Below are 27,897 nucleotides of genomic sequence, written 5' to 3' on the forward strand. Positions count from 1 at the left end.
TTATCTCTATTTATTATTATTATTATTTTTAATATTTATTTCAGAAACAGTTTTTTTAACAGAATTTGTTAAATTATCTTAGATTATCTTGTCCGTAAAAGGTCTCTTTTTCACTATTTTATTATACTTTATCTTTATATAATGATATAAACATTTTTTTCCATTAGAACTGGTTTATAGCATTCTTTCGATTTTGTACTCTATAGCATGGTAACCCAGATACACATACATGTATACATTCTCTTTCTTATACAATCATGCTTCATCCTAAGTGCCTAGACATAGTCCTCAGTGCTACCCAGCATGGTCTCATTGTTCATCCATCCCAAGGCAGTTGTCTGACTCTATGAACCACAAGCTCCCAAACCATCCCACTCCCGCTCCCTCTGCTTGGTAAGCACGAATTTATCCTCTAGGTGTATGATCCTCTTTTCTGTGGAAATGATCATCTGTGCTGTGTAGTAGATACCAATTATAAGTGACATCATGTAGTATTTGTCTTCCTCTTTCTGCCTTACTTCACTCAGGATGAGAGTCTCTAATTCCACCCCATCTTGCTGCAAATGGCATTATTTCATTCTTTTTAAGGGGAGTAGTGTTGCCCTGTGTACACATATCCATATTATCCCAGTCCAGTAATCTGTCGATGGCCTTTTTTGATATTTCCCTGTATTGGCTATTGTGAGTCGCGATGCAGTGAACATGCAGGTGCAGGTGACTTTTCTAAGGAAATTTTGTCTGGATATATCCACAAGAGATGGATTGCCAGATCATGTGGCAGTTCTCTGTATAGATTTCAAAGGTACCACCACACGGTTCTGCACAGCGGTTGTACCAGCTTCCATTCCCACCAACAGTACAGGAGGGTTCCCTTTTTCCCACAACCCCACTAGCGCTTGTTACTTGTGGATGTATCAGTGATGGCCATTCCGATTGGTGTGTGGTGGTATCTTGCGGGAGTTTGGATTTGCATTTCTCTATTAATCAGGGATGTTGAGCATTTTTTTAATGTGCTTGTTGGCCATCTGCATATCTTCCTTGCCAAGAAGTCTATGCAGGGCTTCTGCCCATTTTTCCATGGAGTTGTTTGTTTGTTTGCTGTTGAGCTGTATACGTTGTTTGTATATTTAAGAGATGAGGCCCCTGTAAGTTTCATCATTTCAAACTGCACTATCCCATTCTGTAAGTTGACTTTTTGTTTTTGTTAGTTTCCTTTGCTGTGCAAAATGTTGTCCGTGTGATTAGGTCCCATTGGTTTATTTTTGCTTTTATTTCTGTTGCTTTGGGAGACTGACCTGAGGAAATATTCATGCGCTTGATGTCAGATAATGTTTTGCGTATATACTCCTCCAGGGGATTGAAGGTGTCTCATCTTATACTTAGGACATTCATCCATTTCGAGTTTATTTTTGTGCACGGTGTGAGGGTTCATTGATTTGTGTAGCTGTCCAGGATTCCCAGCAATTCTGGCTGAAAAGATTCTCTCCTTCCCATTTTATGTTCTGGCCTACAATGTCAAAGATTAAATGATCATAGGCATCAGTGTTCATTTCTGGGCTCTCTGGTCTGTTCCATTAGTCTCTCTGTCTGTTGTGGCACCAGCAACACACTGTCTTGATGACTGTGGCTTTGTAATGTTGCTTGAGGTCTGGGAGCGTCAATGCCTCCTACTTGGCTTTTTCTCCTCCAGATTGCTTTTGAAATTTTGGATCTTTTGTGGTTCCATATAAATTTTTGGATTGTTTGTTCTAGTTTTTGTAAAAATCATCATTGCTATTTTGATAGGGATTGAAGTGAATACTTAGATAGCTCTGCTTAGAAAGGACATTTTTACAATGTTAATTTTTCCAACCCAGGATCATGGAATATCTTTCCATTTCTCTACATCTTCTTTAACTTCCTTAATTATCATTTTATAATTCTTGTTATATAGGTCGTTAGCCTCCTCAAAAAGGCCTATCACTAGGTATTTCATTTTTGGGGGGTGCAATTTTAAAAGTTATTGTATACTTGTATTCCTTCTCTAAGATTTCATTCTTAGTATACAGAAACGTGACTGATTTATGAATGTGACTCTTATATCCTGCTCCTTTGCTGACTGTGTTGATCCATTCAAATAGCTTTTGTGCTGAGTCTTTGGGGTTTTCTCTATATAGTGTCCTGTCATCTGCATACAGTGACACGTTTAGCTCTTCTCTTCCTACTTGGAGTCCATTTATTTCTTTTGTTTGTCTGACTGCTGTGGCTAGGCCTTCCAATAATATGTCGCATAGGAGTGTTGAGAGTGGGCATCCCTTTCTTGTTCCAGACTTTGGTGGGAGGATTGTCCAATTGTCTCCATTGAGGATTGTATTTGCTGTGTGTTTGTCATAAATGGCTTTGCTTATGTTCAGGAATATTCCCTCAATACCCACTTTGGTGAGTGTTTCTATCATGAGTGGATGCTGGACTTTGTCAAATGGTTTTTCTGCATCTATTGAGATGTTCATATGGTTTTTGACTTTTCTTTTGTTAATACGGTGTACGATGTTGCTTCCTGTTTGTATATTGAACCATCCTTGTGAACCTGGGAGGCATCCCACCTTGTTGTGGTGGATGATCTTTTTGATGAGTTTTTGGATTCAGTTGACTAATCATTTTTTAGAATTTTTGCATCTATACTCTTCAAAGATATTGGCCAATAGTCATCTTTTTGGGTGGTATCTTTGTCTGGTTTTGGAATTAAGGTGATGGTAGCATCATAGAATATCTTTTGGAATGTTCCGTCTTCTTTGAACTTTTGAAAAAGCATAAGGAGGATGGGCATCGATTCCTCTTTTTATGTTTGACAGATTTCACCTGTGAAGCCATCTGGCCATGGACTTTTATGATTCCAATTTTGTTTTGTTTTGTTTTGGTTTGGTTTGTTTTGGTTTGGTTTGGTTTGTTTGGGCGGTCCATTTATTTTAAGTTTGAGTAGTTCTCTTTTCAGTTTTTGTGAAAGTAAAGTTCTGTTTCGATTTGTGGCTGCCCTGTTTTTTAAGTGTGATAACCACTTGTTATAACTGTGTACTCTAGGTGAATGGTGATGTAGGCTCACCCACTTCATTACAATAATAAAATTCAAAAAGCAGAATAAAAAGAGTCTCTATATTTCCTTACTCCCCTTGCCCACACTGTAGGATTTTTATGCCTTTTTTTTTTTTTAACCTCTTCACCATTAGATCTGTATCCTGCCTTATTTATGTGACTGGTCTCTAATCCTGCTTTCCTCCATCCTTGTTCTTCCTCTTTTTTTATTTTTTAAATTTAGAGAAAACTTTCTTTCTTTTAGCGTGCATTTTGTACTTCTGTACTCTTTTAGATTTTGTTATTGTTGTTGTTGTTGGAGAAACTCTTTGTTTCCCCTTCTATTTAAACTCATATTCTTGATGGATAAATTATTCCACATTGCAGATTTCTTTTTCGTTTCAGCATTTTAAATATCTCTTGCCACTCCCACCTAGCTTGTAGTGTTTCCGAATAGATATCAGCTATTCGCCTTTGGGGGATTCCCTTATAATGGACATTTTGCTTTTCTCTTGCCACCCTTAGAATCCTCTCTTTAACTTTGGCCATTTTTATTATACTATGTCTTGGTGTGTGTCCATTTGGGTTCAACGTGTTTGGGGACATCTGTTTCCTGTATCTTGAAATCAGTATCCTTTAGAATTTGAAACTTTCTGGAGATAATTACCTCAAATACATGTTCAATCCCCTTTTCTTTTTCTTCTCCTCTGGAATTCCTCTTATGTGTAGATTGTCCTGCGTTATAGTATCCCATAGGTCTCATATTGCTTTCATGTTTATTCATTGGGTTTTCTGTCTGCTGTCCTCTTTGGGCGATTTCCTTTATTCAATGATCCATGTCACTAATTTGCTCCTCTGCATTATTCATTCTGACCTTTACTGCCCTTGGCTCGGTTTGTTTCACTGCAAGTGAATTTTCTACATTTGCATGGCTGCTCCTTATATTTTTAGCCCCTTTCTGAGGGAGTCCGCATTACTGTTCATATGTTCTCTTAATTCCTTCAGTAGTTTCACTATCTCCCATTTGAACTCAAAATGTGTCAGATTTCAGAGGTCTGTTTCATTGTTGACTGCTTTAGGTGAATTCTCCTGTTGCTTTAACTGGGAATGTTTTCTGAGCTTCTTCCTCTTGCTCGTGTTTTCCATTTCAATTTCTGTAAGTTTGGAGAAGCCCACATGTATTTTGACAGAGTCTGGGGGGCACCGTTGTAGTGGTGCACTTCTGGAGGGCATGCAGGGCTGGCCAGGGCACACCACTGTGGGTATGTCCTTCCTGTGGCCAGGAGGATCTGGCTGGGGAATGCCTTAGCCGGGTGGGGCTCACTGTGGTATTCTGCAGCAGTGGGGCACGTGTGAGTGTGGGCAGCCATGGCTTCTTTCTGCCATGGTGGATGAGCATGCCCCAGAGCCAAGCAGGGCATTACCTGGTGATCCCTAGCAGCCATGTGTTTCCTGATAGTTGGGGTTGCTGGCTGGCTCACTCTGCCTCAGCAGGGCACTTCCCGAGCATGGGCAGGCAGTTCTTGCCTGTGTGCAACAGCAGCAGGGCACTTCCCAAGTGAGGGCAGGTCTTTCTGGGTCACTCCACAGTGTAGGCCCCTTCCTGAGTTTTGGTGGGGCTGCCTGGTGTGCACCTCGGTGGAGGTGCATTTCCTGCCTCTGGGTGGGGCTTCCTGGGGCATGCTGTGGCCGCAGAGCACTTCCCAAGCCTGGGCAGTGATGGCCTGGTCGCTCCATGGTAGAGAGGTGTTTCCGTCGACCTGGTGTGACTCGCTGGTGCTTGCCATGGTGGAGGTGCACTCTGCACATGTTCAGGGCTTTCCTGAGTGCTCTGTGGCAGCAGGGAGCTTCCTGAGTGAGTGCAGGTGTGGCTGGTGCTTGCTGTGATGGAGTTGACCTTCCTGTGGCTTGACAGGGCTTGCTGGACATGCCACATCAGCAGAGCAGTTCGCAAAGATGGTGGGGCCAGTGTGTCCCCTCTGCAGCAGTGGGGTGCTTCCCAAGGGTGGTTGGGATAGCCCTTTCCTGCTGCAGTGGTGGTGCACATCCTGATGTGGGGAAGGGCTTACAGGGTGCCCAGGGGCAGTGGGGTGCTTTGCATGGGTGGGAAGGCCTGCCTGGGAATGCCATGGCAGTGGTTGGCTCTCCACAGGGGGTGGCACCAATCTGTCATGGATGACACTTTGCTTCTGGCCGGGCGGGTGTGGGGTGGATTAGTGGAGATGTGCTGGTAACGCTCTGCTCTCTATTAGCCAGTGGGCAATTGCAAACACTGTGGTTCGAGGAGTCTTCTATGTTGACCCACCCCTCCTGCTCTCCCCTCCCCAACAATGGCACCTTCTCTCTCCTGTGGGTTCAGATCCTCTGCCAGGTTCCCTCTATTTGGGCTTTCCAATTCCCAGCCATTCACTTATTGCTCCCTCCACCCAAGGTAAACTGCTTATCTAATCCCTTAGGCTCTCTCCATGCCTCCCACACCAGCATGCTCCCAGGGACTGACCTCTGGAGCCTAGGACTTGGTGCCCAGCCCCCACCGGAGCATCTCTATCTTTGGTGTCTCTGTGTGTGGCTCAGATGGTCTGTGCAGCTCTCACTCTGCTTCCCAGGTCTCAGACATGCTGCTGTGTTTTTCTTGGAGTCTTGGAGATCCCTCCGACTTGGCTGACCTTTCCATTGGTTAGGCGATTTTCCAGGGTATGTGTTCCCTTTCTCCTTCAGAGCTCCCTCTCAGGAGTGCTAGTCCAGTCCTGATTCCCCTTCCCTCTCTCTCTTTGTTTCCTGTTGTCCTACCCAGTTATGTCAAGAGGTTCTTACCGTTTTGGGAGGTCTCAGTTCTTCTGCCAGCGTTCCGTGGCTGCTCTGTTTGAGTTGTTTTAAGTGTAGTTGTGTTTATTTGTATTGTGATGATGGAAAGGGCAAGTGTGTCCCTGTGCTCTCCCACCATCTTGCCTCCCTGAAATTGCATCCTTCTGTATCTTTCTTTGTGGCCTTCCCTTCAAAGTCTACTTTGTTTGCCATGGTTAGCACAACTCCTGTTTTCCTCTCCTGTCCGTTGACATGAAATATCTTTTCCCAGTCCCTCATGTCAATCTGCTTGAGGTCATTGCTCTGAAGTGAGTCATTGTAGACAGCAGCTTGTATGTTTTTGCTTTTTTATCCAATCTGACACTCTGTGTCTATTGATCAGAGTATTCAGTCCATTGGCATTTAAGGTAATTCTTGAGAAAGATGTATTTATTGCCACTTTCCCCGTGTTTTTCAGTTGATGCTCTGTATCTCCTTTGTTCCTTTTCTGTTGTTTGGTTTGGGTTGGATGATTTCCATTTATTGTATGCTTGTGTACTTTTCTTTTTGGTTTTATGTGAATGTAATGTTTGGTTTTGAGTTGTGGTTTCCCTGTTTTTTAAGCATGCTAAACTCTCCCTATATCTGCTAGCTTTAGCCTGGTATTCATATAGGCTTGAACACATTTTATTTAAAAATAGGAGTCTATATTTTCTTCCTTTCCTTACCTACCTTCTATGAATTTGAAGTTCTTTATTAATATCTTCATGTGTGTCCTTTAGTTGTCCCTTGAGTTTATGGTCACTATTACAGTAGGTATGTATGTAGTTATGTATTTATTAATTTATTAGTTCTGTATTCTGACTTATTTAAGTGATTACTTTCCCCTTGGGATTTCTTCCACCCTATTTCTTACTACTTATGTTATGCTATTTTATTTTATATTTTATTTTATTTTATATTTTATTTTACTTTATATTTTATTTTTCTATGTTAATTTACTTTTCTTAGGGAAGCCCTTGCATTGTTTCCTTAAGAATGGCTTTAATGTTGATGTACTCTGTTAGGTTTTGTTTGTTGAAGAAATTCTCTATTTCCCCTTCTATTTTAAATGATATTCAAAAATAAATACATACACAAAGTAGTGATACATTTGCTGTGTAGAGTATTCTAGGCTGCAGATTTTTCCTTTTGGAAAGTTGAGTATATCTTGCTACTTTCATCAGGCCTGTAGTGGTTCTGTAGAGAAATCCAGTGTTTAGGGAGGTCCCTTATAATTAAGGATTTGTATTTCCCTTGCTACCTTTAGAATGCTCTCTCCATCTTCGCCTTTTGCCATTTTTATTGCAACATGTCTTGGTGTGGGCATATTTGGGTTCAAAGTGTTGGGGGCCTTCTGCGATTACTGCATCTCGATATCTGTTTCCTAGAGTTTGGAAAGTTTGAGGCATAATTACTTCCAATATATCTTCAATCATCTCTTCTTTTTCTTCTCCTTCTTGAATGCCATATATGCATAGACTGGCATGCTTTATATTATCGCATAGGTCTCTTATATTGCTTTTGTGTTTTTTCATTTGTCTTTCTGTCTGCTGTGCTGAATGGGTAATTTCCATTATTCTATCTTCCAAGTCACTAATTCATTCCTCTGCACTAGTCATCCTGCTCTTTAACTCAGTTTGGGTCTCTGCAAATGAATTTTCTATTTTTTTTTCTATTTTTCCTTATATGTTGTAGTTCTCTCTAAAGTAATCTGCACTAATGTTTTATCTTCTCTTAACTCCTTGATAATCAGCCTTCATTTTTTCAGTATTTCCACTACTTCCCTTTTGAACTCAATGCCTCTCAGCCTCCAAAGTTCTGTTTCCTTGTTTGCTGCTTCCCATGAATTCTCCTGTCCCTTGCCTGGGAGTTATTCCTGAGCTTCTTCACCTTGCCCATGTTTTTCTTTTCCTGTCAGTTTGGGGAAGCCAAAATAGACTTGGAGGCTTACAGCTATGCAAGGGTAACTCCTTGTATTCTTTGGGTGGTTACCCTGTATTTTTGGGCATGGGTGTTTGTATATTTGCTGCTTCTTTCTTTGGTGTGAGCAGGCTATCATGCCAAGGGTGCTGAGTGTATTTGCAGGGAGAAGGCAGCAAGGGATAGTGCTGGTTATTGACGGGATCTTAGCAGCAGCAAGGACTTGCAGGAAGGTGATGCAGGTAACTCCTAGTTTCAAGGCTGAGGAGGTGATGATGAGCTTCATGCAAAATTATAAGCTGCCTGGACCATTTGGTAGTGGCAGCAGTAGGGTGTGTGTGTATTCCCAGAGTAGTGAGAGAAAAAACAGGCAGTGTTTGGTCACAATGACCTCAGTGGTGCCCTCGGAGATGATTAGGACCACAAGTGGTAGCAGGCCATGCCCACCTCTGGAGTCAGAGGTAACCATGGTGGTTTGCCTCACAACTGTAGATGCTGGGAAGAAGCACCCTGTCCCTCTTAGCCCACACAGGAGGTGCTGCACCTGCTGCTCCTAGTTGCAGGGCCTTGGCAAAGGACAGTTTCCAAGCATCTGGGTGCTATCTGGAGCATCTGGCAGTGACAGCTGCAGGGCCAGTATGATCCTAGGGGTGTGAGAGCAACAGTTGTTGGTGCTCAATTGCGGCACCATCTCTGTTTTCTGACCTCTTAGGTGACTGTGGTCACAGGCTGTGACCTGCGGCTTCTGAGAGGAATACTTTGGTTTGACCCTGGTGCCTGTAGAGTACACAAGAGGCACCACATTTCACTTAGCCCCTGCTGTACTAAGCCTGCACCAGAGGTGCCTGGCTGCCTCTAGCCTGCCCAAGATGAATCCAGGGTGCTGTAGCCCAAGCAAGTGGCTTCTTGCCACCCATAGCCTGCATCAGGAGCAACCTGCCCTCGGAGAGCCTGTGCACATGTGAGCAGGGAGATTTCTTTGGGGCTCACCCCTCCTCCCCTTGCCCTCCCCAACAATAGTGCCTTGCTTTTGTAGACAAAGAGAAGTACTTTCTTTTTTTTATTTATTTTATTTTCCCACTGTACAGCAAGGGGGTCAGGTTATCTTTACATGTATATATTACAATTACAGTTTTTCCCCCACCCTTTGTTCTGTTGCAACATGAGTATCTAGACATAGTTCTCAATGCTATTCAGCAGGATCTCCTTGTAAATCTATTCTAAGTTCTGTCTGATAAGCCCAAGCTCCGGATCCCTCCCACTCCTTCCCCCTCCCAACAGGCAACCACAAGAAATACTTTCAACTCCAAGAAACATTGTAACATGACTGCTGGTAGGACTGAAAACAATTTTTCCGAATGTGGCTCCAGAAAGGTGGCGAAACAGAAACATGAAGCTGCCAAGTCAGACAGATTCTACATCTTCAACGGATTTGTTAATCATGCTAAGGTTTGGCATTAAAGACCAGCATAATTATTTAAGCCTCTCTTTGTGGAAAGCAAGAACGCAACCTATAAGTGTGCACCAGGAAATATAAAGGGGAGGAAATAAAGGCACACCTAACCCGGAGAGTTTGAGCATTTTAAAGCAATAATGATACCCCCTCGTTTTTGTTTTGTTTGTTTGGTAAATGTTTCATTTGAAACTACCACCATGTGCTGATGGTGATGCAATCGCTGATTATGTCATTGGTCTTCATTATTGCAGTTATGGTGCACTTATGGACATGGGTCCTGGGGAAGCTAAACTATGCTGTAGTTTGGAGGATGAAATGTATTTTCCAACTTATGCTTATCTTTTTCTTTTTGTCTTTATAGGGCCATACATTTGGCATATGGAGGATCCCAGGCTAGGGGTCAAACCAGAGCTGTGTCTGCTGGCCTAAAACAGCCATAGCAATGCTGGAACTGAGCAACATCTGCACTTTGATCACAGCTCATGGCAACTCTGCGTCTTTAAAACCCCCTGAGTGAGGGCAGGGTTTGAAGCCACTTCCTCATCAGCACTAGTTCGGTTTGTTAACTTCTTAGCCATGGTGGGAACCCCATGAAATTTATTTTATTTTTTTTTTTTGTAATGAAGACAATCTTGTCAGGTAAGATCCAAGTTCCCTTTGAAATAACAGAGTATAATGCAGCTGAGAAAATGCTACATAAAGAATATGTATTTTCCCTTTCAAAATTGAACTTCATCTGCCCCTCTTTCCCTACCATCTTAATTTAGGCATCCATTCAATACAACCTGGACTATTTCAGAAATCACTTAACTCCCACTGTCTTTTTCCTTAGTTGCATTTTCTTTTTTGAAACCGTTATCATCAAGGAGGCATGTCAAATATTCCTGTCTAACTAACAAAATTTTCAAATATGGAAAAACCACAAAACAATCTGGCATTGAAAACCACTAAAAAGACAAAAGGACAACTAACAATGGGAGAAAATTGTTTCTGACCATGCAACTAAGAAGGGATTAGTCTCTAAAATATACAAACACCTTATACAATTCAACCACAAAAAAGCCAACAACCCAATGGAATAGGGGCAAAAGACCTGCATAGACATTCCACGAAAGAATATATATACAGATGGTCAGAAAGCACATAAAAAATTCTAAACATCATTGTTTCTTAGGGAAGTGAAAATACAAACTACTATGAGGTACCTTTCTCACCTGTCAGAATGGCCATCCTTAACAAGTCCACACATAAAAAAAATGCTGGAGAGGGTGTGGAGAAAAGGAAACTCTCCTACACTGATGAAAGGAATGTCAATTGTTACAACCATTAAGGAAACCACCATGGAAATACTTCAGAAAAGTAAGTATAGAACTAGTACCTGACCGACCCAGAAATCCCACTCTTCGGCATACAGCTGAAAAAAAACGTCCCTTGAAAAAGACACAAGCACATGTATGTTCATTGCATCACTGTCCACAAGAGCCAAGACAGGGAAATAACCTAAATGTCCATTGAGAAGATTGGACTAAGATGTGGTGTGTATGTGTTCCATATACACACACATACACACAATGGAACCCCGACTCAGCCATAAAATGAACAAAGTAATGCCATTTGCAGCAACATGGCTGGGATTAGAGAAGATCATGCTAAGTGAAGTTACTCAGAAAGAGGAAGGCGAATACAATACGATATCACATATGTGTGGACTGTAACAGATGGCACAAGTGGAACTTTCCACCTGAACGAAACTCATGAATGTGGACAACAGTGTTTGGGTTGCCAAAGGGGAGGCGGCAGGATTGTGATGGACTGGAAATCGGGGGTTAGAAAAGGTGCAACGTATTGCATGTGGAGTGGGTATGCAATGAGATCATGCTGTAAATCAATGGGAACTACATCTAGTCACTTTTGATGGAGCACAACGGAGGGTTATGTGAAAAAACAGGATGCGTACGTGTATGGGTGTGGGTCTTGGGTGGTTGGGGTGGTGTGTGCCTGGGTCACTTTGCTCGACAGTAGAAACTTGACAGAACATGGGAAACAAGCTATGATAGAAAAAATAAACATCATTTTAGAAAAAGAAACACAGCCCTTAATTGTTTCATAAATGAAGTAATTGCAACTATGAAGATGAACATATATGTTTATTTTTGAAATAAAGGAATTGCAGGAAATTGTTGACATTTGCAAGCATAAATGTTCATCTTCACTATCCTGCAGAATGTATAGACCGTTGATAGGTCAAAATTAGGATGGTGTTCAAATAATGAAGAGGATGGAGGTGTTGGCCTTTACAGAGAGGCAGCAGAGGTATCAGTGGCCATTGGCATTGGGAACCACGGATGGTTGGTTGGTTGAGGGTTAGACAAAGGGCCCTCTCTTGGTGGTATATTCTGATATCTGGTTGGAAAAGGGGACGACTTCACCGTTATTCCAAAATAACCACTCGGGAAGGGAGAAATAAGGTGGTACTGAGACATGGAAGTGGTAGTTGTAATGAAATTCACAATGTGGCCACTTGCTGGAGAGTAGCTTCTTTTGTGAGTGCGTATGAAACGTGGTCAACTGATTTAAAGTAGCATGTTGAGCCACGACAGTTTGTCCTGTGGTCTGGCTGATGCTGATGATGTAGAAGAAACATCACTTCTCATGGGGGTAGTTGTATTAGAAATTCTCTGGCTGGTAGAAGGCCTTCTTACTAAAGGCACATGTAAATTTGTGGAGGTTGAAAATGCATTTTCTCCACGAGTTTCTGCTTCAAAATCAGAATTATGATTATCCACCTTACGCCCTGTTCTAGAGTGTTTCTTGCTGCAACCTTGAAGTAGAGAAGCCGATACTGGAGAAGCATTTTTATACGTGACTCTTCTTTTCCTCCTTACCAACAGTTGAGGACAGCCTCATTTAAAGTTTGGATTATGGTAGAACTGCAGCTAAAACCAAGGAGAAATTTATTTAATGGTATTTGAAACAAGGACACGAGGAGACAGAAACCATAATATCTGACTCTTTGCATCATATGGAGTTAATATCATGAGACAATACACGTCCATTGCTAATATTTTCAAAAATGTTCTTAGTGGTCACAGCCAACTATTGTCCTCAAGGAAAAGTGTCTGGTATATCTACATTAATAGTATTAGGCTCTGTGGCCTGCATTTTTTGAGGTTCATTGACAAGCCTCAAGGAGGCTAGGACAATGATTTATCATCCCAAATATTTTATGACCAAGCCATCCTCAATTTAAAAATGTTGAACATGGATGTTCCTGTCGTGGCACAGTGGTTAACGCATCCGCCTTGGAACCATGGGTTTGCGGGTTTGATTCCTGGCCTTGCTCAGTGGGTTAAGGATCTGGTGTTGCCGTGAGCTATGGTGTACTTTGTAGATGTGGCTTGGATCCCACGTTGCTGTGACTCTGGCGTAGGACGGGGGCTATAGCTCCAATTCAACCCCTAGCCTGGGAACCACCATATGCCATGGGAGTGGCTCAGGAAATGGCAAAAAGACAAAAAATAATCATCATAATAAAAATGGAACAGTACTTCATCCCACTTTCAAGGTCTACTTTGACCCTATATGGATGGACATATTTGCACATGTCCAAAGAGAATTTTATACACTCCCTCTATAAGTAGTAACTGGAAATTTCTTAATGCCTTGTTCCGAGCAGAGACTTCATTTTCTTCTGCCAGAAAGTCAGCTAGTGAGGCACATCTTTGAAAATTCCTTTGCAGCTTATTAAATGCATAGGGGTTAAGCTGTCGAACTCAGCTTTTCATACTCTCAGTTTCAAATATTCTGAAGGGAGACTTTCTCTCCAGAACTTCTTTCTTGACGCGTTCTTCATTAATCACTATCAAGGTTCCATTTGCTTCCCACCAAGTGGACTTAAAGTGATCACTTTCAGCAGTTTTCCAAAGTTTTCTGGGAAAGGGCAGAGGAAGAAAATCATCATCTTCATCTGGTTCAATGGCACACAATGTGCGACATGGCTTTTTTATCAGGGAGCCTTCAGACAAAGCCCGAAAAGCCGTTTCTTCAATCTGAGACCTCAAGTCCAAGTCCCCAGTGATTGAGTTATCACACCATGGAGGTGTAATGGAGGATTCTGAACCAGTTGGTGCATCTTTAGGAGACACAGGTTGCATTTCTGAAGGAGCATGTGCCATCTCAGATTAGTTTCTCTGCAGCTACTCTTCTCAACAGCATGCTTTTTGAACTCTGCAGTTTTAAATGCTGCTTTGGTAAGCTTACAGAGATAAAATCGCCCATGCATCACAATGGTTGCTAACTGTAGCTGTCAGATGACAGGTCTCCTAGCATTCTGAGCATAACCTTCAGTCAGTGCTTATTTTCCTATGAAATTGGTCCAGTTAACATAAAATATGAGCTCCTTACTTAAACAGTAACCCCCCCTAACAAAAGTGCGATCAGCAAATTCCCATTCCAATGGAATCTTTTTAATAAGTAAGAAAACCCATCACATAAATAAATCCATTTCATCCCAGAAGTAAACATAAATTCCCTATTATAAACATACACATTTGGTGCCTGTTATTAAGGCCTGGAAAATGGGACCAAAAAAACCAGTAAAGTGAAACATATGGTATGTATCACTTCCCAGTTTATAACTAGAATCTATGCCGCATCTGTATTCAGAAAAATCTTAGCCAGGATTTCCCTGGCAGCTAGCTTGTTAAGAATCTGTTGTTGTCACCGCTGTGATCTGGGTTCAATCCCTGGCCTGGGAAATTCTGCATGCCCCAGGTGCAGTCCATAAAATAAAAATTAAAAAAAAAAAGAAATAAAGGAAACAAACACACACACACAAAAACACAACCTTTATCACTGAGCAAGACACGGAAGGTCCCTGGGCACCAAGCAAAATATCTATAGCCATGGAGATATAGAAAGAGGGATAAATGCTGTGGTTAGGAGAGGAAATTTTGGGAAGCACCATCCAAAGGGATATGAGATTTCCTTGTGGATTGAGGCCAATATTTCACAACTGGAGAAGTGATGGGTGTACAACATTCTGAAGATAATATAAGCCATTGCATTGAATACGTTAAAATTCATACACAATGTTTTCACATTGTTAAAAACTGACAGTGATTTGCTATCACTAATTTTAGCACATAGAGTTTTCTGTGTATCCTACGTAAGTAGTCTGTGTGTTAAACAATATTCCTAATATTTTCTCCTTTGGATGGCTGAGAGAGGAATTCACAAGGCCAATCGGTATTCACTAGGGCATCAGAAAGTGAGGGGCTGAGCTCTAGATGGCATCAGCCTTAACTGCAAGGAGGTGTTAGGCTTACAAAGCACCTGTGGTGGGAATCCGTGGATGAAGTCCATGCTGGGAACCGGTTGCAGGGACAATGAAGAAGGAGGGGAAGGTCAAAGGAAGTGTAACGGCTCGAGTCCCATGATGTAGAGCAGTTACTCCCTGTAAGAGGTTAAGCTCTGCAGGCAGTTGTTTCCCACAGGTCATTGTTTCTTGCTGCCCAACTTGAGCATCCACATACTGGGAGGGGGTGTCCACAGCAAGTCTCTCAGGTGAACTGCAGCGGTTGGGGTGTATGGGGGTCTGTCTCCATCCTCCTGGAAACCTGTCATTCAAGCCTTCCATTATATGGGATAGGGGTGACCATCTACTCTTCTCTATCTGCTTCCTGCTGGCCTGGGGTGACAAGTACTGGGTGGATGGACATAGTACAAGCTACCGTAGAGGTTGGGAAGTAAAGAAAAATGAGTTTAAATAGGAGTTTAGGATGTAGGTTGATACCAGTATTGTTGAAGGAGGGCTTCCGTTTTATCTGAGGAGGTTTTAACACTTGGTGTGGTATTAACCCATAAATCACAGGAGCTGTTGGTCATAACACATGTTGTCTCCTTTCTGTTGCTGTATGAGGAGACCTTGAAAGTGTAAGGTTGCCGCTGCCAGCTGATGCAGCTTTGAGAAGCATCGGTGGCATCATGTCTGACAGGGCACATAAACCCTAAGATCTTAGCCAGGCAAGGCTTGCCTAAAATTACTTCTGAAATATTTCCTCGTCTTCCTTGGATGTCTGGCCCACAGCTACTCCATTCTGCCTCTTCTCCCTACTGGCCCATGCAGATGCCATGGTTAATGATCTCTGTATTTCTAGATGAGAGAAGAGGCAAGAATTTGGGGCCATAGAAATGCTCACCTGAAATCGAACTGTCTGAAGGCATGTACCTCTCTTCTGGTCGCCTCCCTGAGCTCTGCTCAGCAGGTGCTGCAGGGAAACAGCTGCTGTAGCTCAAGTTTTACTCCAAGGAGAGCCTGAAGGCAAGTGCTATACTTGAGGTCACAGTTGGCTATAAGCCCCCATGGTCATTGACAGTTTTGACAGGCATTTTAGGACCATTTCATCCCACAGTGCTAGGAATGAACATCCCTCATTCTGGCCAAGAATTCACAGATAGGCCACTCAATGTGCTAATACTGGACAAGGCCATGTTAGGAGTAGCCAAAAGTCTCTGGACCACCTGACTTGCCAGTCTATTATGGTCCAGGAAAATATTCCTTCTTATTGCATTTTCCCATACTTAGAGGTCACCGATCTCATATGGAACTGTCTATCATTTTCAGTGATTCAGGCACACATTGGAAATGCAGGAAGTAGCAATTTTCTGAAAACAGTGAATAAAAATCACACAGAGACACTCATGCTGAGAGAAGGAATTCAGAAAGAGAAAGACAAATACCATATGATATCACTGATATCTGCAAGCTACTATACAGCAGAAATGAAGCTTTCCACAGAAAAGAAAACATGGACTTTGAGAATAGATGTATGATTCAAGGGGGTGCAGGAGGCAGAAGGGAGGGAGTGGGAGTGAGTGGGAGCTTGGGGTTAATTGATGTAGACTATTGCCTTTGGAATGGATGAGCAGTGAGATCCTGCAGTGTAGCACTGGGAACTATGTCTATTTGCTTACGATGGAGCATGACAATGTGAGAAAATAGGGTACACCTGTGTGTATAACTGGCTCACAATGCTGTATAGTAGAAAATATAATGATGTATTGGGGAAATAAAATAAAAGTGAAACCTCTTCTGATAAGGAGTGAAAAAATAAAATTAAAAAAATATATAGAAAGAAGAATTGGTAATGTCATAAATAAAAATTATTTCCTAAGTGTTTTGTACCTTTAGTGTCCTCCTTTCCTTTTTACTACCTTTCTTTGCATTTCAATGTTTTTCCCTCTTTATTTTTTCATCTTTATTATACTACAATTTATATATATTGTGTTGTGACAATTTCTGCTATATAGCATATTGACATATATATACGCATGTGTGTGAGAATATAGACATGTATATATGTAAGTATGCATATATTTATGCATATTCTTTTTGCATTTATCTTCCATCATATGCCATCCTATGAGGTTGAGTATAGTTTCCTGTTCTATTCAGTAGGGACTCCTTGCTTATGATTTCTAAATGTAAATGTTTGCAACTACTAACCCCACTCTCCTTGTCAGTTCCACCCACCCCTTCGCACGTTGGCTACCACAAATTATTTCTCCATGGCTGCGATCAGTTTCTCCTTTTAGACAGGCTCATTGTGCCACATTTTAGATCCCATGTATAAGTGGTATCATGTGGCATTGTTCTTTCTTTTTATGACTTACTTCAATTAGTATGAGAATATCTATTTACATCTAGGTGGAGGCAAATAACATTATCTTGGTTTTTATAGTAATGTGTAATTGATTTATAATATTTCTTTAATTTCTGTTTTACACCAAATTGGCCGAGTCATACAGAGTCCCCTGTGCTGTAGAGGATGACCGAATGGCTTATCCATTAGAAATGTAAGCGTTTGCATCCACCAACCCCAAACTCCCTCTCCACATTTCTCCCTCCCTTAGACATCCAGACTGTGCTCTCCATGGCCATACTCTTTTACTGTTCTGCAGATAGTTTCATCTGTGCCATATTTTAGATTCAACATAGAAGTGATTTTGTGTGGCTTTATTGTCTTTCTCCTACTTAATTTACCTAATATGAGAATCTCTATGTTGCTGCAAATGGTATGATAAATGAAGATTCTTTTTTATGGCTGATTAGTATTCTGTCGTGTATATATACATCTTCTTAACCCATTCATGTCTTCGCTATTGTGGATAGTGCTGCTGTGAGCATAGGGGTGCATGAATTTTTCTCAAAGTGAGTTTTGTCTAGATGGATGCCCACGATTAGGATTGTTGGATTGAATGTTAGTTCTATATTTAGTTGAAAGTCCAGGGTGGTAGAACTGATCATTTGTGGAGGGCTCTTTCCATTTGAAATGCTTCACACTGATTGCTATTTTCCCGTCAAAGCTCCAAAGTTCTTCTTCTGTCCTGTCTGCTCACCTCGCTGTTGTTGGGGAACTGCCCAGTGTCCAGGAGTTCTTCCCCATTCCTCTTCACTCTTTTTTTCTTCTTTGTTTTGTCCTCCCCAGTTTTGTGAAGTTATTCTTGATCATTGGAATCCTGGGACCTTCCATCACCATTTAGCAAATATTTTGTGCAATTCTTCCACATACAAAAGAATTTTTCAATGTATTTGTGGGAGTATGTGAGCCTCATGTCTATTGCTCTGCTGCTATCCTTTTTCTTCTTTTCTTTTTGAAAGGAGAGTTTTGCTATATGTAATATTCTTGGTTAACATATTTTTCTATTAGTGCTTGAATCAATCACCCTACTCCCTGTAGCACTGATAATCTTATATTCCCCCTGATGAGTGATGGATTCATTTTTTCTTGCCTCTTTTAAGATAATCTCTTTAATTTCCCCATTCTGACAACACTGTGTTTGGATGAGATCTCTTTGGATGTATCCTACTTGTAGCACACTTAGACCAGGAAGTGTGCATGTCATTTTCTTTCTTCAGATTTGGGGTGTTTTCAGCTTAGACTTCCCCAAATAAGCTTTATGACATTATTCTCTTTCCTTCTGGGATTCCAGTGATAAATATATGATAGATGATAAATAGATAGATAGATAGATGATAGACAGACAGACAGATAGAGAGATGATATATAGATAGATAGATAGATAGATAGATAGATAGATAGATAGATAGATAGATAGATAATAGATAACAGATAGATAAATAGATGATAGATCCACTTGACAAAGTTCCATCAGCCTTTTGGATCCCTTTCAATTTCTTCACTTGTTTTTTGCTTTGCACCTCTGATTTTATTACTTCAAATGAGCTGTCTCAAGTTCACTCATTCTTCTACCTGATCAAAACTGCAGTTGACCCCTCTGGTCAATTTATCAATTCAGTTATATTTTTTAGCTCTTGGATTTTTTATGACTTTGTTAATATTCTCATTTTGTATTTGCACCACTGTCCTGGTTTGATTTCACTGTCAACCTGTGTCCTCCATTAGCTCAGTGAGTATTTTAGGGCAGTTGTGTTAAAAAATTGTGTGAGGTAATTTGGGGATTGAATTCTGTTAGGTTTCCAGAATCTCATTTTGGAAACCTTGGTGCACAGTGGAGTCTTGTGCTGTTTTCATGGCATTTCAAAACCAGACACCTTCTCCTGACTTTGTGCAAATGAAGCCTGTACCAACCTCCCCAGCTAAAGGTACTACGATCTCTCTTCTGCTGTCTTGATCTTCTTGATGTCTGCTTGTGAGTGCACCTGGGGTGGTGCTTGTCTCCATTTTCAGTTGTCTTCACAACTAAGACTGCCACCTGCCCAGTGGCCTTGTCAATCCTTCCAGTCAGGTGAGATAGAAATCAATCTCTGGCTAGCCCCCAAACAAATCAGAAGGTTGGATCCACCTTGTTGTTTCCATTCTGCTGGAAGGCCCGGGCATGAAGAGTTTTCTCCCGATGGTACCATGCTCTGTATGACCTAGGGATTGGACACAGACAAGCACATGAAATAGGTTGAATTTTCTACCCCTGTGGCCTGGGTACTCAACTGATCTCTTTAGTTCTCTTGAAATTGTCCTTGTTCCTACATTTTTGGTAACTCGCTTCCTTGGTGGGGGAACAAAAGTCCATACAATGACTAAACGATCAGGAAAGGAAAGTCGTGGTGGTAGGAAAGTAATTCAGAGATATTTTTGAATATATTTAATGTTACATGTAAAATGTCACTTGCAGGCACAGATTATAAAACAAACTTAACACTAGAAATAGATTAGTTGTTCAACTGGTGTTTCATACGTAACCCCACACAAATAAAATGGAAAAAATTATACAACTATCCTAAATTTAAAAAACACTAAATTATAGGAAAGGAGTGGATTTGATAAAACTACACTCACATAATATTTTAGAGTTCAAGACCCATGTAAATGGAAGCAATCAAAATGATGTAATAGTAACTGATTAGAGAGCATGTATATATCTCAGCAGATAATATGCTTTCTCTTGCATCCTTTGCTAAGTCTGGGGTTGTTGGAAGAAGCCTGCCAAACAACCCTACTTCTTTCCCTTCCTGAAACATATGTGTAAATGCAAATAAGTTTAAGAAAATTGTCAATAAAACATTTTAGGCGATTTCAAATTTGTCAGAACATTACTATAGTAAAGTATTTACAATCACATATGCCTGTTATAATTACCATTACTATTGACTAATTTAGTAAGTAGCATAAAACAGTAGCTAATAAGCTATTTGCTTAAAGTGTATATTAACAATAAACGAGGTCAATAACTGTTTCAAGTCTTGACTATGAATACTAAGAAAGATTTGGTAGATTGGCAATGAAAACAACAGGCTAACTTACACTATTTTTCTCTGTCTACAGGTGCTAAGGCAAGAGATAGCAGTATTACATATTTCACTAGCACAGTCTCCCTCAGAATTTAGTTTCAAAAGTTCTTATAATAACAACCATCATTGAGATAATTAAATTCTTACTCAGTAGTTGGTAGGTATCTATGAAATCTATGAGCTGCAATTTTCTACAAAAAGATGTTGAAATGATAATTTTTGGCCTCAAGGTGTCTATTCTGTGTAAGCTTTAATCAAATAAAATGTGGTCTACCTGTCATGTGCATGTATATATTGTAATAAGCATGAGATTTCAATTTTATAACACACTTGCTCAGAATTTTTTTTCATTTTAAAACTACTGATTAATTATGACCGTAAAGAAAACTCTAAAATACTAAAAAGTATAATGAATATTTGTTGTTTTTATTTTATGTACAAATTAGTTCATGAAATGGCTGTACAACAGCTACAAACTGATATGGCAAATCTGCATGCACACACACACACGGACAGTTGAAAATGGTAAACTACAGGGATAAATTTGTGAGATTATTTTTTTCTTTTGCATCAATCTCATAGACTTGACTGTGAAGAAAAAGAACAGCAATGTATTGTGTGCCTAAAATATATGAAGATGTAACATTCCTGACAAGAGTATGAAGGCCGAGGAGACAATAAATGTACAGATATGGGTTATTTCACAATACGTGAAGAGACACATTATCTCCTTAACATAGTTTGTCATAAACTAAGTTGTATATACCAAGACTTAAAGAAATAACTAGTACAATGAAAAAAAAGAATTACCACTAATAAACCTGAGAAAGTAAGTAGAAAATAACTTACCAGATTAATTTAAAATTAAGTAGGTATTAAAGAAAATGGGAATAAATAATGGATTGAGAAAGTGAAAATTATTTAATAAAACATTAACTGTTGTAAATGGTTTGCTTCTCTGTAGTACAGGGTATTCTACTCAATATTGTGTAGAAACCTATATGGGCAAAAAAAAAAAAAAAATCCAAGGGGAAAAAACGGATGTAAGCATAGGTATAACTGATTCATTTTACTGTGCACCTGAAACAGTACATTGTAAATTAACTATGCTTCTAAATAAAATTAAAATTAAGAAAATGTAAATAGCCCAAATGTCCCAATGAAAGGGAAAAATCTTTCTGGATTTGATATTTTAAAAATAAGATCTTTGTGTATGTTTTAGCGCATGTTCTACTTTCCTTCCTTCACATGAATCTTGCCAGTTTCCCCAGCACCCTTTATGGAAGAGACTATATTTCTTCCACTGTATGTTCCTTCCTCCTGTGTCATAGATTAGTTGACTATAGTTGTTTGGGTTTATGTCTTGGCATTATATTCTGTTCCATTAATCTGTTTCTGTTTTTGTGCCAGTACCATATATTTTCAGATAACTGTGGCTTTGCATATTGTCCAAAGTCAAGGAGCCTGATTCTTCAATTTCAAATGTTCTTCTTCAATGCTGCTTTGCCAATCTGCAGTCTCTTGTATTTCCCTGGAAATTTTAAGATGTTCTTTTCTAGTTCTGTAAAGAATGTCCTTGGTAGTTTGAAAAGTATTGCATTCAATCTGTAGGTTGCCTGGGGTAAAAGAGTCATTTTGACCAAGTTGATTCTTTCAATCCAACAGCATGGTATATCTTTGCATCTCTTTGTGGCATCTTTGATTTCTTTCATCAGCATCTTATGCTAGTTGAAGTATAGAATTTGTCCCTTTAGGCCGGTTTATTCCTAGGTATTTTAATTTTTTGATGTGATGGTTAATAGGACAGTCCCTCTGATTTTTCCATCTGATCTTCCATTGTCAGTATACAAACATGCAAGTCATTTCTGTGTATTAACTATACATCCTACTACTTTGCTAAATTCACTGATGGGCTCTATTAGTTTTCTGGTGCTGTCTTTAGGGTTTTCTTGGTATAGTGTCTTGCCATTTGCAAATAGTGATAGTGGTACTTCTTCTTTTCCAATTTGGATTCCCTTTTAATTATTTTTCTTCTCTGATTGCCATGGCTAGGACTTGCCGAACTATGTGGAATAGCATTGGGGAAAGTGGACATCCTTGTCTTGTTCCTGATCTTAGTGGAAACATTTTCAGTGTTTCACCATTTGAGAATGAGGTTAGCTATTAGTTGCAATATATGGCTTTTATTATGTGGAGGTAGGTTCCCTCTATGCCCACTTTCTGGTGAGGTTTCTTTTTTTTAATAAGAAAAATGTGTTGAATTTCATCAGAAGGATTTTCTGCATCTACTGAGATGATTGTGGTTTTTATTTTTCAGTTGTTGATGTGGTGTATCACACTGATTGATTTGCAGATATTGGAGTACCTTTGCATCCCTAGGATAAATCCCACTTGGTCATGGCATATGATCCTTTTACTGTGTATTTGAATTCTATTCGGTAAAAATTTGGTGAGGATTTTGATATCTAGGTTTATCAGTGATGTGGCTGTGTGATTTTCTCTTTTAGGTGATACCTTTGTCTGGCTTTGGTATCATGGTGATGTTGGCTTCCAAGCGTGAGCTTCAGGTTCTTTTTTTCCTCTGCTATTTTTTGAAGGGTTTAAGGAAGCATAAGCATTAACTCTCCTCTAAATATTGGATTGAATTAGCCTGTGGAGCTATTAGGTCCCAGACATTTGGTTTTTGGTGGGGGGGGAATTTTAGTCACATTTTCAATTTTGGTACTTGGGATTGGTCTCTTCATATTTTCTATATCTTCCTGGTTCAGTCTTGTAAGAAGATTGTAAGAATCCACCTATTTTATTGGCATATAGTTGGTTCTAGTAGTCTCGGGATCTTTTGAATTTCTGTGGAGTCTGTTGTAATATCTCCTTTTTCATTTCAAATTTTACTGATTTGACCCCTCTCTCATTCTTTCTGGATGGGCCTAGCTAGAAGTTGATCAATTTTATTGATCTTTTCAAAGAGCCAGCTCTTGGTTTCATTGATCATATCTATTACTTTGTCTTTATTTCACTTACTTCAGCTCTGATATTTGTGATTTCTTTCCTTCAGCTTATTTTGGGCTTTGTCTGTTCTTCCTTCTCTAGCTGTTTTAGGTGTAAGTTTATGTTGTTTATTTGAGCTTTTTCTTCTTTCCTAAGTTGTATGGCTATAAAATCCCCCCCCCAGAACTGCTTTTGATGTGTCCAGGAATTTGTTAGTGAGGATAGGGTGAAAACTGGAACCAATTAGCATTGCTTGTGTATACAGGACAATGGACAGTATATAGATACAATAGAATATTAATTATATTTAAATACAAACAAATGCAACAAAATGGGTGAACCTTGAAAATATAATGGTATGCATAATAATGCACACCCTAAAGGACAAATTTTTATTACTACATAAATCTCAGATAATTAGAATGTATTTATATGTTACCAGATACAGAGGGTAAATGATAAAGGGAGATATTATCTGGTTACTAAGTTGCTGTTTAGAGTAGCCTTTTAAAAGCAAGAAAATGAATTGTGTGTGATTATTGCACAGCAATATAAATGTACCCAAGCCTCTGCATTATACAGTTGAATGTCATCTAAATAGTAATATGTCATATATATTTTACAGCTAAAATGCAATCCCCAAAATTATTGTTATATTAAAGTACAGTCAATTCACAATGTTTCTTCAATTTCTGTCAAACAATAATGTGACCCAATCACACACATTTCCCTGTGCTGTACTGTAGGGCCCCATTCCCTATAGATTCTACATGTAAATTTCCAAACCCAAACTTCAAACTGCAAAAAATTCCTACAAATCAAAAACAACAACATATGATCAAAGTATATGTTTTCTTCATGAAACATACACTAGGTATAAAAGCGTGGATGCAGTAGAAAAACATAAGTTAGTAGTGAAATGCAACACATGTCCTCCTAGTGCTAGTCATTAAATAGCTGGATGTTATAATAATATCAGAGTACATTTCAGAGAAAAACATAAATATGCATATAAGTGATGTCAATTCCTAATGTAAGAGAAAAACTGATGCCCCAAAAGCAATTCTGCTAAGAGCAAGCTCCAGACTTTATGGTGTTAGACTTTCTGTGATAGAAATGCTCTCCCACTTCTGTTGTTTACAATCCCTCAAAAAGTTATACTGTCCACATCTGTAACAGAATTACGGTATGAGAATTTCTCTAAAAAAAAAAAACCTGAAGAAATTGTGTAAATAGATAACAAATCAAGAGCGTATTGAACTTTTGGCACATAGAGACATGATCATCATATCACCATAGTATCTCTTACATAGACTGGATAGAACTCAATGAATAAATGTACCTGGCATCAAGATGAGTCTGAAGGAAATAACTTCATTGACAAAAGGCAATACTTTGCTGGTGCCTGAAAGAATGATCTTGAAAGCAGGATTTGGGAAGATAGAATTTAAAATTGTTTGAACATCTAAGTGTTGATGTGCCTGCTGCCAAAGAAAAAGCGGAGAAGAGGACCTCATTATTTTAAAATTTTTGATTGATTTTTTTCATTACAATGGAGTGATATTTACTGTCAATCATTTAGAAAATACAGTTTGCAAAAAGAAAGTTAAGCATTGACTAGTTCTCTCCATCAACTGAAAAGAATAGCAGCAAGAATTATTTTATCAACTTCTAAAATAAACAGGTCATCAAATAGTAAATGAAGGAAAGTTCCTTTTCTAAAATATAAAAGCTTCAACTAATAGACGAGTATCAGAACTAATATATCAGCAATTTTTCTTTCTGTTTGTTTTCCTTAGCACCACTCTTTGTGGCATAATGGAAGTTCCCAGGCTAGGAGTCTAATCAGAGCTGGAGCTGCTGATCTAAACCACAGACACAGAGACACCACATCTGAGCCATGTCTGTGACACACACAGAAGCTCAGAGGCAATGCTGTATACTTTACAAACTGAGCAGGTTCAGGGATTAATCCCACATCCTCATGGATATGAGGCATGTCCCTTACCAATGAGCCATGATGGGAACTCCCAATACATTTGCAATTTTGATGATTTAATAAATCCAGACAAGGATTATTAAAGGCTGCTAAAACCAGTAGCTAAAACTCTGAAAAGAAACTTCATAATTATGAGAGACGCTATTTGGGTCTTGCTGCAGCAAGTGTGGAAATGAGAATAGGGAGGTGGACAAGGAGATGCCATCTTGTCATCACCATCCATCTTGGTGAACCTAAGGTGAGCCAGATGAGGGCCTTGAGAAAAACAAAGGCATTCGAACTTGAGAAAGTCTGGGGCCGGATTTTTCTAAAGATATTCAAAAACAGGTAGATTGTGCTAGAGGTTAATCATCAAAGTAACAATGTAAGACATTCTGCTCAGCTATAATCCCTCTGTGTCCTGCATGTAATTAAGTTACAATAGCATGTTATACATGTAAACAAGCACTATAAAAGTGTCTCCCCTTTCTGTTAGGGGTCTATGATTGGGAAGCTATTCTCCAAGAATATGTCCATGTTAATAAAGCTGTTCTCCATCTTCCTCGAGTGGAGGCCACAGTGAGATTCCCTCAGAGAGACTGATGTTTTGAGCCACCATCATCCTTGGTTGGCACCCCAGCTTGCAGTATCAGGGCTGCCCAGTGCTGAATATAGGTGCACCTCCCTGATTTCAGGGAACTCAGGATCAGTGGGCCCTGCAGCCTCTGGACAGGTTGACTGACAAGATGGACCCAGTGTGGACTGTGGATTATCCAGGTAAGGATCCGGGGACAGGTCCTGCTCACAGGGCAGAAAATAAGACTGATCAACCCCCTGAGGGATGAGTGCACTGAGGGAAAGGATCATGAGTCAGGAACAGATTCTCCCAGTCAGAAGCTGTTGCTGACCACAGTAGTATACCTAGGGGGCTCCGGATCAGAGGGTGGGCCTGATCAGAACACCTACTCTCTCCCAGTTGGAAGTTGTACCTGACCAGAGCAGTAGCCAGGAACTGCTGGGGGAGCAGGAGGGACAGTGATAACCTCTGAGTGTGCCTTTGAGAGTGAATAGGACCAGATTTGCTTAACATCAGATTTGTTTGTGGATCCATGGCTCGAGTGGCTACAGAATCTGAGTGGGTCCTAACCTGCATTTCCGTGGTGACCTCATGAGGCTTCAAGGCTGTGCCAGGCTCTGAGGGACTCCTTCCCTTCCTGTGAGTCTGGTCCAGTTCCAGGGTTTATACAGACCAGCCATATGCCAAGAGGCACATAAACTCTCAAGAGGGGCATAGTTAGGTGGACATCTGAAAGGCCACCTTGTGAGAAGGGGGCACTCTCCCTTGTTTCCTCTGTGTCACCCACACAGTGTGGCCACACAGGGCAGGACTTATCTTGGAGCTACCTAATCTGATCCTGTTCCTGGACCACCGAGTGTGCTGCTTAGGAAAGGGATGTATGAGTCAGGGAAGGTTGTGCCCATAGAAACTGGGAGGGGCACTCTTTAAAGGGTTAAGCCAGGAAACGTTGACTTTACCAGTTTACAAACTATGCACTAAGGATTTTTGGGACTCTCTCACTTGTCCCCTCTGCTGTGATACCCCTCCTTTTGATCTAAGTTGGGACACACCCCCTGCACAGTATTTATGGGATGGCTGGCACATTTGACTGCTGGTACATGTTTGCACTCATTCTCCAGTGATCCCACGAAGGTGGCATCAAAGGACAGAAGAAAGAAGAATATGTATGAGGAATCTTACAGTGGTTGGATGTTTTGGGTCACATCAGTCAAAACCAGTTTCTAGTTTGAGACACTTAGCAGGTAAGGCATTATATATTCCAGTGGTAGCAGAGGCCACCTGTGAGCTCCACTGCTTCCAGGAGTGGAGGAGACAAAGGTACTTGGGATATAAGTAAGTGAAGAGGAAACCTAGATGGGAAGTGGAGTGCTGAAGTTGACAGCGTTAGAAGGCATGATTAGAAATTTCAAAATGTGACTCTATGGTTTTCCATTCTTCCATTCTTCCTTTCTTTTTTTTCTTTTTTTTTGGGGGGTTGGATGGTCTCCTGTTATTATCTGCTTGAGTGTATTTTTTTTTCATTTTTTGCAAATGCAATATTTTGTTTTGGCTTGTGGTTGCCCTGTTTTTTAAGTATGCTAACCCCTTCCCATAATTGTGTGTTTTTACCTGATGGTCCTGTAAGTTCAAACACTTCATTACTATATTAAAATTAAGAAGAGAAACATAAAAACAAACAATAAGGGTTATTTACTTCCTAACATCCATGCCCACATTTTATGGTTTTGATGACTCTTTTTTATTTTTTTCTTTTTAATTTTATTTTGTTTGAAGCATGTTCATGATTAAATCTGTATGCTGGCTTATTTGAGTGACTGCTCTCTGATTGCAGTTTCCTCAGTCCTAGTTCTTCCTCTTCTTCTTCTTTTTTTTCTTTTTGTTTTTTCTTCCCTTTCCTTCCTTTCTTTTTGGTTTAGCGAAGCCCTTTCAATATTTCCTTTAACCTGGGTTTTGTGTTGCTGTATTCTTTACGTTTTTGTTTGCGGGGAAAAATTTTTATTTCCCCTTCTATTTTAAATGATATTCTTGCTGGATAGAGTATTCTAGGTTGCATATTTTTTCCTTTGAGCACTTTAAATATCTCTTGCCATTCCCTCCTGGCCTGTAGTGTTTCTGTAGAGAAATCAGCTGATATTCTTATGGGGGTTCCCTTGTAGGTAACATTCTGGTTTTCTCTTGCTGCCTTCAGGATCCTCTCTTTATTACTAACTTTTGCCACTTTTATTATGATGTGTCTTGGTGTGGGTCTGTTTGGGTTCAGTTTGTTTGGGGCCCTCTGTGCTTTTTGTATCTTGAATCCAGTATCCTTTAGATTTGGGAAGTTTCCAGCG

The 27,897-nt window shown here is 40.0% G+C and overlaps 1 pseudogene; it reads right to left on the bottom strand.

Annotated features, from left to right (window-relative positions):
* Positions 1-11,823: 11,823 nt before the first annotated feature.
* LOC146394397 (heat shock transcription factor, Y-linked-like) lies at positions 11,824-13,425 on the bottom strand (annotated as a pseudogene).
* Between the last annotated feature and the right edge of the window lie 14,472 nt (positions 13,426-27,897).

Source organism: Sus scrofa, chromosome Y (assembly GCF_054392235.1).
Source record: "Sus scrofa isolate SSC_HxYL_T2T_F1_AM1 chromosome Y, Sscrofa_HxYL_maternal_Yorkshire_Landrace_v2.0, whole genome shotgun sequence".
Lineage (NCBI taxonomy): Eukaryota > Metazoa > Chordata > Mammalia > Artiodactyla > Suidae > Sus > Sus scrofa.